Here is a 10,404-nt window from a genome sequence, read left to right on the forward strand (position 1 = left end):
TTTTTTCTTTTAATTTTTTTTAAAAAACTCACCACACTCCCAATGCCGCAGGCTGGGTGGGGGCACCTGCCCAGGCTGAGCCCCTACCCACAGGGCTTCCAGGGCTGTTGGCTCTGGAATGAGCCTTACTTTCCCTCTATATCCCCCACTTCAGCCAGGCTCCCCCCAAGTCTGTCCCCTGCCATGGATCCCTATCTCTTCCTGCCACCCCCTCCTAAGGGCCTCCTCCTGTCCCAGGGGCACCCCTCCACCAGTGGGCTCAGGCCTTGGTCAGGACTTCCACCCTTCCCCCCCCTACCTGGCCCCCTGCTCACTCCCCGAGCCATTTAGCTGATGGTCAGAACTGTCCGTCAAGGGGCTCTGAGCCCCTGGGGACCCAGATGGGAGGAGGGAGGGGGAGAGGTCGGGGGTCAGGCCACGTCCCCTCAGCTCCTCTCTTTCCCCTCCCCCTTCCTAACAAAGGGAGCCAGGATGCTAAGGAGCGGGGGCAGCCTGGTACTCAGGGAAGCAGGGTGGAGAGGGTTGTCTGGACGGTCATGGGTAGGGATGAGGGTGGGGGGGCTGACTCAACTGCCCCTCCTCTGCCCTCCCCCTCGGGTCAAGGCTAAGGTGATTCCTCAACCTCTCTGAGGCTGAGCTGGAAGGGGAGGAGGATCTGGACAGACAAAGAACCAGAGCCCCAGGGAGTTGGGGGCTGGGGGGGTTGCACCTGAGACCCACAGTTGTGGTTGAGGGAGGAGCAGCAGGCACCCCCTCTGGCCCTGGGCTCACCCTCCTGATGGCCCTGCCTCCCATCTACACCAATCCCTGCAGATCTTAGAGCCATACTGAACCTTCAAGCTGGAGCAGAGTTGGAGGGGGGTAGAGAGAAACTGAGGCCTAGAGAGGGGAAGCAGGGCCAGGGTTAGGATGGAGGACGGAAGCCCAGCCCCAGGGCTCCCGCACTGCCCTACAGCCCTTCCCTTCTCAGGTCTTGTCCTAGCGAGGAGGGATATCTTCCTTCCCTGCCCTTCCCCACCCAGGTCAGGGGCAGCTAAAACACTAGGGCAGATGGAAGAAGGTTCTACAGACCAGGAAAGACCAAGCCAGCGCACAGGGTGAGGGACCAGAAGAAATAAATTAAATGTGATCTGTCTGTAGCAGTGGCCTGGCACAGCTGTGGGAGAGTGAACATCAGCAAGGGCAGGAAACCATCATGGATAGGTGTTCCTAGGTGCAAAGCTGGTGACAGTGAACAGGGGCCTTCAGAGAGGTTTCCACACTTGCTTACGGTCACACAGTGTGGAAGAATCCATACCCACCTGGGGCCTTGGGGCCTCCCACCTTCCCAGCCTGCCAGGGAGGCCAAAGGGAGCCAAGTCAAGGAAGCCGGCACACCCACAAAGGGTAAGGAGAGGTCAGAGAGACAGAAAGAAAGGGATGAAGATTCTGTGCTTAAATTCCTCCACCAAGGCTGCAGTGGCTCCAGGAAGAGGGCCGCAGCCAGAGGGAAGGGGGGAGAACAAGGCAGGCCTCTTCGGGGCAGGGGTGGACTAAGCTCAGACATGCCCCCCCCAGCCTGCCAAGGAAACCCCAGATGGGTCCAGGACTATAGGGGTCCCGGCTGCCCTCCCCCAAACCTCCCCTCCCTTTTCTCCCTCTCTTTCTCGGCTGGCTATCGACCGGGCTGTGACATGGTAGATCAATACGGCAGGGATATAAAGCCGGCTGGCTGCCTGCCTGCCTCTGTCTCTCTCTCTCTCTCCCTTGCTTGCCTTGCTTCCCTTTCCCCGAGCCGCATCCAGGCCTCCCAACCCCCAAATGTACCCCTCACCCCAGCCTCTGAGGGGCCAGGGTCCCCCCAGCTCCCTACAGTGGGAGAGCTTAGGGGGGCTGACAGCTTGGACAGCCAGGAGAGGGGGTGAGTATGAGAGTGTGGGAGTGGGCAGGGAAGCAGATGGGGATGGGGACTTACAGGTAAGGGGGCTGTGATAAATGGAAGAACGGCCCCCCTGGGAGAAAGCAGGCCTCCCCTCAGTTGGGAGCAGCTCAGGGAGATGGGGCCCTTTGAAAGTATGTGAGGGACAAAGCTCTGGGGGGTGGGCAGGGACCCTTGGGGCTGGGCAGACACTGCCCTGAGCCTGTGGGGCAGGGTAGGACTTGGGGGTGATGAGGTAAGCTACAGTGAATGGCTGCAAAGAAGAGCAGGGCACCCCCGGGCACTCCCGCTGCTCACACACAGGACCTCATCCTGCCTCATCCTTTCGGTCTCTGTGGGTGGAAGCTAACTTGGCCTCACCCCAAGGCCTGGCCCACCATGTGCAGTGAGGGTGGGGGTTGTGAGGCATCGGACAGGAGATTCCCATGGAGGGCTGCGGTGTCTGCGTTGCCATGTATGTGGGCTTTCATGTGTCCTTGAGCTCTGCTGGGGACTTGGGGACTGTGTGACCCGAGTGTCCTGACTCCTGAGTCATGTCTGTGGGTGTGTCCCAGGGGCACTCGGTGGCTGTGTGTATTCTTCCACGAGTGCCTCCCTGACCTGGGTGTCTCTCGGGGACTTACAGATGTGTCCCCAGCTGATGGGGTGGCTGTGCTCCTGTGGGCTCTAGGTTATCCGTATGTGCTGGCGAGTGTGTCTGAGCGCAGGTGTCTGTGTGAGTCCCTGGTGTCCCTGTGTGTCTCAGGGACTCCATGCGGATGTCTCTGTGTGCATCAGAGACTCCCTGTCTTTGTGTCAGATTCCGGGGGATTTCTCGTGTGTCTACGTGACTCTGTGTCCCCATGTGCTGAGGCCGAGTGTGCTTCCACGACTGGGCTAGAGGCTCTGGGTGTGTCCCTGTGTGTGTCATGGGGACTTGGTGCACTTGATGGGGGGGGAGGGCGGTAACCCTGAGTGAGTGGGGGAGGGGGCGAGGCAGCAGATGCTGGTTAGCTGGTTTTATTACTACAAAGTCTCCAAATACGAATGTGAGGAACTGTCTGCCTTCTTCCCTTCCCTGCTAGAGACCCCAGACCCCTGCCAAGATGGACCTGCACCCCCTCCCTACCCCACCTTGGGCGGGCCGTACCTCTGCTCTTCAACACCCCCTGCTTTGGTGGACGCCACCTTAACTCCACCAAGCGACCTCCGTCCCTCCCAACCCCCCCAGCGCCACCCGCTCCCCCCGCCCTCCCCCCACCACAAGTCCAGTCCAACCCAGACAAAAGCAATTACTCCTGAGGTAGGATGTGAGTGTGGGTGTTAGAAACAGAAAAAAAGGGGGAAGGGAGGGGGAGCAAGAGAGACACACACACAGAGGCAGGGGAGATCGGCCAGAGACCCAGAGACAGGAGCCAGAGTGAGACCGCAGCGGCAGAGAGGAGAGACAGAGGGACACACAGAGAGAGGCAGAGACAGAAGATGAAAGAGACCAGAAGGGACACAGATACAGAAACAGGAGGCAAAGGCAGAGAAAAAGAGCAGAGGAAAGGCAAATGGAGAGAGCATGACAGGGGAGAGAGACAGAAACAGAAAGCAGAGAGACAGCGAGAGGAAACTCAACAGAAAGAGAACAGAGAGAAGATGCAGATAAAGAGATGGGGAGAACCGGGAAACAGGTAGAGAGGAGGTGAGGGGCAGATCGAAAGAGAGAGAAAACAACATTCAGAGGAGAACAGCGAGAGAGAATGAGACAAGGCTGAGGAACACAGAATGGGAACCAGAGAGGTGCGGATGGAAGACCAAGTCCAAAGGGATCTCTCCCCCCAACCCCTCTCTCAGCTTTCTCCCCACCCCCAGGCCAGGAAGCCCGGGATGGCCAAGCCCCTCCCACAGCGCTAAAGCCTCTGAGAGCCAGGGCAGGGAGAGGACAGTAAGAATAGACAGGCCTGACCTCTGGCTGCAGCATGGACTAGGCTCATGACCACAAGGGTGGCTGGGAGCAGGACACCCCTTCCTACCACAAACCCTGCCGCCCTCATCCTCCACACACTGGAGGCTTGGCTGAGCTCCTTGCACTATGCCAGGCACAGCAGAGCAGGCTGGAGGCGTGTATTTCCCTCCCCACAGTCGTGCCCGCCTTCCCTGGCTGCCCTTTCCGCTCACGCCCAAGGCCTCCATCCCTCACCCGCGTGGTGCTCTCATGCGCTTGCACGCTCTTTCTGTTTCTGTCTGTCCGAGCGCCTCGCTCTGCTTCCCGTCTCTGACTTGTTTCCTGATCTCTGGCTCTTTGTCTACTCTTTGCTGCTCCGTTCCTCTCTGCACTTCTCTGTCGCTGTGACAGGCACGCTCCGAGTCTGCCTGAGTCTCTCTCACTCCGTCCCCCTCTGGCCTATTTCTGGACCCCCCTCCCTCAGACAGCCCCTCTCGCCCTCTGGTCTACCACATGCCCCACGAGGAGTGCCAGCAGAAGCCCTGGAAGCTTCCCGGAGCACTGCAGGGGCTTTCCCCTTCTCCCTGTCCTTTCCTCTCTCCCTACTCACCACCAGACTCTAAATCTCCGTGGGGCTCCCTTCAGAGACAGAAGCTGAGACACGACCCATAGGCCACTCATGTGGAAGACCTGGAAACAGAATCCCAGGACCAGAGGAAAAGGAGGCCCCTGGGGAGGAATGAGAGCCCAGGAACACAGCTGGAGACCCAGAAAAGGAAGAAAGAAGACAGCAGTGGAGCCACAGGGAGAGGAAGAGGAAAAGAAGGAAAGCCAGGGGCCCAGGCCCACAAGGCAGCGTGAGCCACGGGGCCCAAGGGGTGGGGTGCTCACAGTTTCCAACACACTGCTGAAGACATCCAGGGCCAGACTCTGAGGGCTGCCCTCCGCCTCGCAATCCTCGGCGGTGCTCCGAAGAGCCCTGAGGAACAGCTCCCTCTATTGAATCAGGGCCCCTGGGCTCCGTGCCTGCCAGAACAGGGGCTCTCGGCCCCATTTGCCACGGGACTGTCAGGGATCCAGGGAGCCATCAGTCCTGAATCTGCTCGGCAACGGGAGCCATTTTTACCTCTTTCACATCTGTGCGCCCTGACAGACACTCCCAGGCCACAGCTATGTCACCTACCTAGTGGCAGAGCAAAGGGCCTAAGGGATTAAGCAATCTCTTGCCTCCTCCAGAGCCCCACAACAGGAAACAGCCCTCTGCACCTGGACTCCACATCCAGTGAGGAACGCCACAGCTGCAGGCCCCGTCCACAGCTGACTCACACAGCTGCCAACTGCAGACTAGCCCAGCAGGTCCCACCCCATCGCTGCAGCCCACCCACATGCAGAAGAGCTGCCCTCAACTGAAGCTCTGTCCCAGGCCGGCCCACCCCCCTCAGCAACACCTGTAACACCACACACCCTCGCCCTGTAGCCACAGCCCCCAAGGTGCGCCTCAGAAGAGGCTGACTGGACCTGGGGATCTGCACAAACCCCTTACCCCACCGACACTTCCGGGTCTTGTCTGTAGAACATGCCCTGCCCTGGGAGCCTAACCTCAGCTCCAGAGAGCACACTACTACACTACACCCCTGCCTGCGGGAGGCACCCCAAGCTGGGCTCACTGTCCCTCCCTCTGCTGCCCTGGGGTAACTCATCACCTCGAAGACCAAAGGCGAGAGCCTTTAGCACCACAGCTGAGCTCCTGCCTCTGAGGCCTTTAGGATGCGAGTGTGCGGGTGCCCTGGGGTGCACCCTGGTGCGTCTGTCTGTCTGCTTCTCTCTGAGTCATCTCAGTGACCCCAGATCTACTCCACACCAAAGGCCATCTTATCTTTTTGTGGAAGGATGAAAGGATAGAAGGGAGGGAGAAATAAGGTGGCAACACAGCCCTGCTGCTGTCCTGCCACTCGGTGGGCACAGCATGCCCAGGGCACTGCAGACTCTGAGGACAGACCACTATCCATGTGTGTCCAACGGGGAGTCACAGCCAGCTGCCCAGCCATCCTTGCTACCCACTTTAACCATAACCTACTCCTTGGCTTCTCCAAAACCTTCAGGACCTCCTCCAACTCCCTCCTCCACCCACAGAGTTCTTGAGGGCTCACCCCAAGAATAGCTAAGCTACCCCTCTTTCCCTACCTCAGCCCCTTGCAGGGCCCTGGCTCAGGCTGGTAGTGTTCACTTCTGACTCCCCACCAGCCTGGGCACTTTGGAGACCACATGGGTTCACCTCGTCTCAGCATCTTTAGACGATGGCACAAGACCCAGCACACAACAAATCCCAGCAAAGATTAGCTGCAGGAATAAATGGATGGATGTGGTTTACGAGTCTGTTTGCTCACTTACTTATTCATTCAAAAAATACTTGCTGAACATTTATACTGTGCCATGGACTGAGCATCAGCATGTTAGACAAATAGAGAAGTTCTCCTTGCCAAGAAATTTGACAGACAGAGGCGCTAAGCACAGAACCAGATGCAGTGCTAGTGATCAGGAAGGACGAGGGTGTAACCCAGCCTGGGGGACAAAGAAGGCTGTTCAAAGCCGAGGAGCCTTAGAAGAAGGTAGGCCGTGACCCCCAGGAAGAACCACAAAGGGGTGAGGAAGGGGAACCCCAATGCTGCGTGAGCGTCAGAGGCAGCCCAGCACTCTGGCGCTGGCAGAGGGTCCCGCCCATCCTGGAGCATGGAGGGGGCCTCCAGACAGTGTGAGGAATCACGCATCTTCCAAGTGGCTATTAGAATCTTTGTTGTAGTTGTGGTTTTGTAACAAAATTACGCAGGCCTCCTTCAAAGGCATCTCTCTCTGGCAGGTTAAACTTTTCCTTACGCCCTTCAGATATTTTGGCAACAGTCTTCAAGGCAAGTTTACAAACTCCATCAGCAAGTCATCTCTCCACTGTATAACTGCGGTTTCCATTGAAAAATCAACAGGTATGGGAGTAGGTGTTTAGTCTCGCAGTTAAGACACTGTTAAGATGTTGGTGAAGAGGTGAGTATTGTGGCACCACTTGGGACACCAGTAGCATTGAGTCCCGCCTCTGTTTCTGATTCTAGCTCCCTGCTAATGTGCCCGAGAGGCAGCCTCTGCCACCCACATGGGAAACTTGGATAAAATTCCTGGCTCCTGACTTTGGCCTGGTCCTGCACATCCCACGTCAGGGCGCCTGGGCTCCACTTCCAGCTCTGGCTCCTGACTCCAGCTTCCTGCTAACGCAGATCCTGGGAAGCAGTGATGTAACAAGTGACTGAGTTCCTGCCAACCATGTTGGGAACCCTGAATTGAATTCCTGGCTCCTGGCTCCTGGCTCCTTGCTCCTGGCTCCTGGCTCCGGCTACAGTTCCAGTCCCAGTTATTATGGACATTTGGAGAATGAACCAAAGAATGGAAACTCTCTCTTTGTCTGTCTGTTTCTGTTTCTCAAATAAGCCTTTTTTAAAAACAAACAAGTAGCCCCAATATAATCCAATCTCTTCATTGCTTAGTTTATCAGAGCTGGCACTAAATCAGACATCAGGTATTTTCCCAAATCAAATTTACTCCTGAAGCACAAAGATTTGCCACCCTGTGGAGATTTCTAAAACTATGGTATATTTTAATGGGATGGAAGAATGGGAGCTTAAGCTCAGGCAGACCTGAGTACACATTCTAACCCTACCACTGACCTCCTGGGCGACCGTAGACAGATCGCCTGGGCTCTGCATGCCTCAGTCTCTTTCCTTTGTAACAGGTACTCATACTTCACAGGGTTGCAGTCAGAACTAAAATCACAGTGCCCAGAACAAGCCATGAGTGGCCCCTAACAAATGTCACCCTCCCCATTGGGATGTAACTGCTGTCTGTCATTTGCTACCAAACCTGTCACACGTATGTCTATGAAGCTTGAGATTTAATGAACAACTATTCAGAGACAAAAAACCAAAATCACAGACCTGTCTGCCCCCTCCATCTGTGTTCCTGTAGCCCGGCTGTCACACATCCCTCAAAGCCTGCCTCCTGCCCCCAAACTAATTCTGCATCCTGGAAGTGCCTTGACCCTCTTTTCAACCTGAAGGGCATCACAGCACACGGGGATCCAGGGAGAGCTGCAACTCTGGTTCCCTGGAGAAGGCACACCAGGAAAAGGACACATGTGTAACTATGACGCCCATGTTCCTCGCCAGCTAACACAGAGGTCCTTGAATGAATTCAGGTGGGCTGTGACTATATGAAATTGTAGCACGATCTCATTAACCTATCTTTGTAAAAGTAGCATCTATGAGCCAAAGTCCTGAAATGTGTGGTGTTAACCACAAGGAGGTTTTTGAAAATTTGCATTGTTGCCAACATTTAAAAATTAGATTTCACATAAAAATATGAATTTCTGGCTTCTCCTGAACAGTCAGAAAATCTGGCAAGCCAGGGCTGCATCTTGCATGGAGACAGTCCAAGGGGCTAAAAAGCAGCACCTACCCCACAGATTTCCCTGTCTGCCATGGTCAGTCCCTGTCACACCAGGTGGCAAACCCTGGGACACAGCTCTCGCCTGCTTCCTAAGGCTGTGATTTCTGGTACAGAGAAGAACTCCCTGGTAGGAGGCCTGTGAAGGCAAAATGTGGCCTCCCTGGGATTGGAATAGGGGTGGCAGCACAGTGGGGGGGGAGCAGCCCTACCCAAGATGTCCCCGCCCCGCCCTTCTCCAGATGCTCATTGCCAGGGCCTCACCAAGCCAAGTGGTGCGAACACAGGGCAAACCCCAGAGCCTTTGCTTCCCCCAGAGCTGAGTGACTCCAGAACTCGGGCTTCTGTCTGGGAGTCTCAGGGGCTCCACAGAGGGGCTCCAGAAATCCTCATCTGTTCAGGGGAGATCTTGCAGCTGTATTTTGAGCTCCTGCTTTCCGAGGCTACACGCTTTCAAAGAACAACTTTCATCTTCACAACACCTCTGTGTGGTAGGTGCTGTTAATTACCCTCCTTTGACAGGTGGGGAAACTGAGCCACCTGATCATTCTTCCTCTACCTCCTTTTGGCCTCAGGACAATGCCTCAGGTGGATTCCATTATTATTCCCTTTATAGATGAGGAAGTGGAAACTACAACTTTCCTAAATCCCTCACAAAAAAGGTACTCAAACATGGTGGGCCCTAAAGCCGTGATCTGAGCCACTGAGCTGCCCCTACTCCTACTGAGCCCTAATCCTCATCAGCAGATACACATACAGTCATCAACACCCAGAACCACAAGACGCACCGGTTAGACTGGACCTCGCCGGGGACAGACACAGAACAGGGAAGGGCAGCAACCCCCAGGGGGAGGCTGGGGACAAGGATGGGGAAGCAGAGGCTTTAATAAGCAACAAGCAAAGCACTCAGCACATGGCCTTACCTCTTGGGTAGACGCAGCAAAGCTAGTACATTCAGGCCACCAACCCAGTCCAGCTGAGAACCTGGAGAGAGAGGAGAGTGGAGTCAGGGTCCCAGGAATCCATCTCCACCGCACGTAGGGTACTGCCCTCTCCCATGGAGGGACCCTCCTCCTGTCTCACCACCAGGAGTTGCACATTAGTGAACTCGGGTCCTGCCATCCACTTGGGGCCTTCAGTGGTCATTTCCAGCCTCTGGTCTCAGTGTTCCCATCTCATAAATGGGTATACTATTGACTGCCCCTCTTCTCACCAGACTGGAAGCTCCTTAAAGGGCAGAGACTTTGTCTTGAAGCTTGAGCATTTGGCAAAGGGCCTAGCAAATTTGAGATGTTCAATAAGTACATAATGACTGAGGAAACAGGTAAATTAGCAAGCTGAATCTCAAAAGACTGCTGGACTAAAGGAGAAAGGAATAGGAAAGGGTTACCCATTATTAGGTACCTGGGTGCTGTGTGCAGAGAGATGAAAATAAGTCATAGTGGGACCGGCACTGTGGCGTAGCTGGTAAAGCTGCTGCCTGCTATGCTGGCATCCCATGTGGGCACCAGATCAAGTCCCAACTGCTCCGCATAGGATGCTCTCTGCTAATGTACCTGGGAAAGCATTGGAGGAAGTACTTGGGCTCCTACACCCCTGTAGGAGACCCGGAAGATGGTCCTGGCTCCTGGCTTCAAATCAGCCCAGCTCTGGCTATTGTGGTCATTTGGGGAGTGAACCAGTAGATGGAAGATCTCTCTCTCTCTCTCTCTCTCTCTCTCTCTCTCTCTCTCTGCCTCTGCCTCTCTGTAACTCTTACTTTCAAATGAGTAAATAAATCTTTTTAAAAAAGAAGTCATAGTAATGATACTTTTTTTAAAAAAATTAATTTATTTATTTGAAAGGGAGAGCATCAGAGAAAGAAGAGATAGAGAGACAAGAGAGCTCCTCCATCCACTGGTTCATTCCCCAAATGGCTTCAACTGCCAGGGCTGGGCCAAGCCAAAGCCAAGAGCCAGGAACTCCATACTGGTCCCCACATGGGTGGCAGGGTCCATTATCTCCTGCCTTCCCAGGCACATTAGCTGGAAGTTGGATAGGAAGTGGAGCAGCCAGGACTGAAACCAGCACTCTGATACAGGATGCTGGG

General features: G+C 55.2%; 1 long non-coding RNA gene across 1 annotated transcript; it reads left to right on the forward strand.

Moving 5' to 3' along the window:
• The first annotated feature begins 408 nt into the window (after positions 1–408).
• Positions 409–7,269, forward strand: LOC127488221 (uncharacterized). The gene is made up of 2 exons (XR_007915779.3): positions 409–1,900; positions 6,932–7,269. It is a non-coding gene; the product is annotated as an uncharacterized LOC127488221 (long non-coding RNA).
• Positions 7,270–10,404: the final 3,135 nt, after the last annotated feature.

Source organism: Oryctolagus cuniculus, chromosome 18 (genome assembly GCF_051225735.1).
Source record: "Oryctolagus cuniculus isolate XC-2025 breed Fujian yellow rabbit chromosome 18, ASM5122573v1, whole genome shotgun sequence".
In the NCBI taxonomy this organism is placed as follows: Eukaryota; Metazoa; Chordata; class Mammalia; order Lagomorpha; family Leporidae; genus Oryctolagus; species Oryctolagus cuniculus.